This window comes from Mizuhopecten yessoensis, unplaced genomic scaffold, assembly GCF_002113885.1.
Source record: "Mizuhopecten yessoensis strain PY_sf001 unplaced genomic scaffold, ASM211388v2 hete_36089284, whole genome shotgun sequence".
Taxonomy (NCBI): domain Eukaryota; kingdom Metazoa; phylum Mollusca; class Bivalvia; order Pectinida; family Pectinidae; genus Mizuhopecten; species Mizuhopecten yessoensis.
Window position 1 is genome coordinate 1 of NW_018483707.1, and position 2,511 is coordinate 2,511.

General features: G+C 30.3%; 1 long non-coding RNA gene across 1 annotated transcript; it reads left to right on the top strand.

Annotated features, from left to right (window-relative positions):
- On the top strand, positions 1 to 2,064 carry LOC110444302. Its single transcript, XR_002462232.1, has 2 exons — positions 1 to 63; positions 494 to 2,064. It is a non-coding gene; the product is annotated as an uncharacterized LOC110444302 (long non-coding RNA).
- The last annotated feature ends 447 nt before the right edge of the window (positions 2,065 to 2,511 follow it).

Genomic DNA, 2,511 nt, shown 5'->3' on the forward strand with positions numbered 1-2,511 from the left:
GAATTCCTTCAGAGACATTTTACTAAATCAGATGCACGGAAGGTCCTATTAGAATTTCAAAAGGTGAGAAAATCCTCTGGTATTTTGTGTAATGTGTCATATTTTGATTATATAAATTTAATATTTGTGAAGTATTTGGAAACAATTTTCTTGACATCTCATTCATAGAATTGTATCTAAACAATTTTTATAATGAGAAATATCTATTTCTTAAAACAAAGATAAGCTGCAAAGTTTGTGGTTATAAATAAATCTGAAAAAGCTGTGATTTTATGATATTGGTTATAACATATGCAGAATTGTTAAAGATTTTTTTTGTATAATAATATAGACACACAAATATTGCACATTAAATATATAAACACATGACACTAAAACATCCAGGAAACACTTTCAGTGCTGATTTTTCAATTGACATTTGTTTTACATAAGAATACATTGAACAAGTATAAATAATTTAATTTACATACTGACATCTGCTTTAATCTTTCAGGATTTCTATGGGCAGCTGAAAAATTTAAGCCTGGATGATATAGAGAGACTAGCAGCCAGCAAGCTACGTGTGAATGCTAACGGAAATGTAAACGGACATGAGCGAATGACTTGACATTTAATTACACTTTATTATATCTTTGCAATTTTATCTTTATTATGTGTCATCTGGAATGGTCTAAAACTAACATGATTAGGAGTTGATATACATATATATATAGGAAAGTTGTGAAAATTCCTTGTTTAGTGAATTATTGTAAACTTTAATTACCAGCTGTAGTTTTTCTTTTCTTTTTTTTTAAAAATTTTCAAATTCAGTAAGTTAAAGAGTATGGAACTAACTGTTAACTGGTTTCATGTCCAAGTTCTATCAAGGTAGAGTCTTTGTCAGATATTGGGTGTTTTAAATTCAAACATTTTAAAATTGCTATGGGGTAGATTAAAGAAAGGATATGAGAACACAAGATGCACAGTATTTTTAACAATTTCCTGGTACATGTAATACACCTATGTAAAACAATGAATACACTTTGAAAGTAAATTACTATTACAGTTTACTTCATATTTTCCACCCAAAGTAAAGCCATTGAAGAAAATTTCCCAACACTCCACTTTTATATTGAATGTTTTTTTTTATGTCAACCTATATGATGTGTTTATGTGAAAAGAATTTGAAATAATTTGTCATAAAATCTGGAAATAAACGATGTCCATCTCAAGAGCAATAGAATTTCATAGAGATAACATGGTCTCCACTTTATTTTTAACGACATTTTATACAATCTAATATTGTTAACACTCGCTGTAGTAAAGAGCAGCATCATCAGCAAGGCTTACAAATGAGAAGTCTGTCGTTGTTGACCCACTGGACAGGAGGGTTCCTATTTCCGGCATTATTTCAGTATAGATGAATTTCCTTGTGTATTTTCTGCTCTTGATTGGTAGATCAATGTCGACATCAACTACAAAATCCTGTGTACTAGGACTTAATTAATGTATATCATTATGTGTGCTTGTTTAATGAACTTCACATACATTTTGACTCAAATTAATTTTATTATAAAGGATGGATATATTCTGTTTTGTGTTAATTATTTATTCAGGTTTTCAGTGAATCAATTACAATATATAGATTGCATATATTTTATCGTTCATAACTTTGCAAATTTCATAGGATACTTGAATTTGTGATCAATGCTTATTACATGAATTTTATTAATATCATGACATATATAAGTAAATCTAAATGTATTATTAAACCTTTTTTAATGATTTGTTTCGTCTGTTTTATATGAACATGTACATTGTATGTTGAAATAATTGTGTACTGATAATTATGACAGCAAGTTGATTTTCTGTGGGAGTTCCAAATTTTGCTGACTGTGATAAAGGCACATTGTTTATACATGCGTTGTATGACCTGGTGACATAACTGGTAGAAATATCCGACCAAGTGAATGTGGACTAGAAGTGTAGGATTCCTAGGAGTCTGAAACTATATATGTTCATCGTCACTTTTTACTAATAATTGACTTATGTGTCTTTGATATCCATTAAAGTATTTGAAATCATTTTACGTTTTATGATTTTATTTTTGTACTGGTAAAGGTGGCTGAAAGTTTACATGTTTTCGTACCTCTGGCGTTGGTGAAGCATACATATATATGCTTGAAAGAAAAAGCATACACTAAAATCACAACAAGAGGCCAGAAGGGCATGTACAACTAACCAGGTTATATGCAAACAAAGCAAAATATTCTCATTAAAATTAATATTGAGTATAAGTTGCCAGGGGTGCTACTGGATCCAAAGATTCATTCTGAAAGCATTTATGTTTCAAAATCTTCTTTCTCAACAGTTATTAGCTTACCGGGTCTGAAGGATCAAGGTGAGCTTATGCCATACCGTGGCGTACGTTGCAAATTTCTTCAAACAACTTCTCCTTAACCACTGATTTGAATTTAACTAAATTCAACTGGAAGCATCCATAGGTGGTGGGGATTCAAAATTGTACAAATG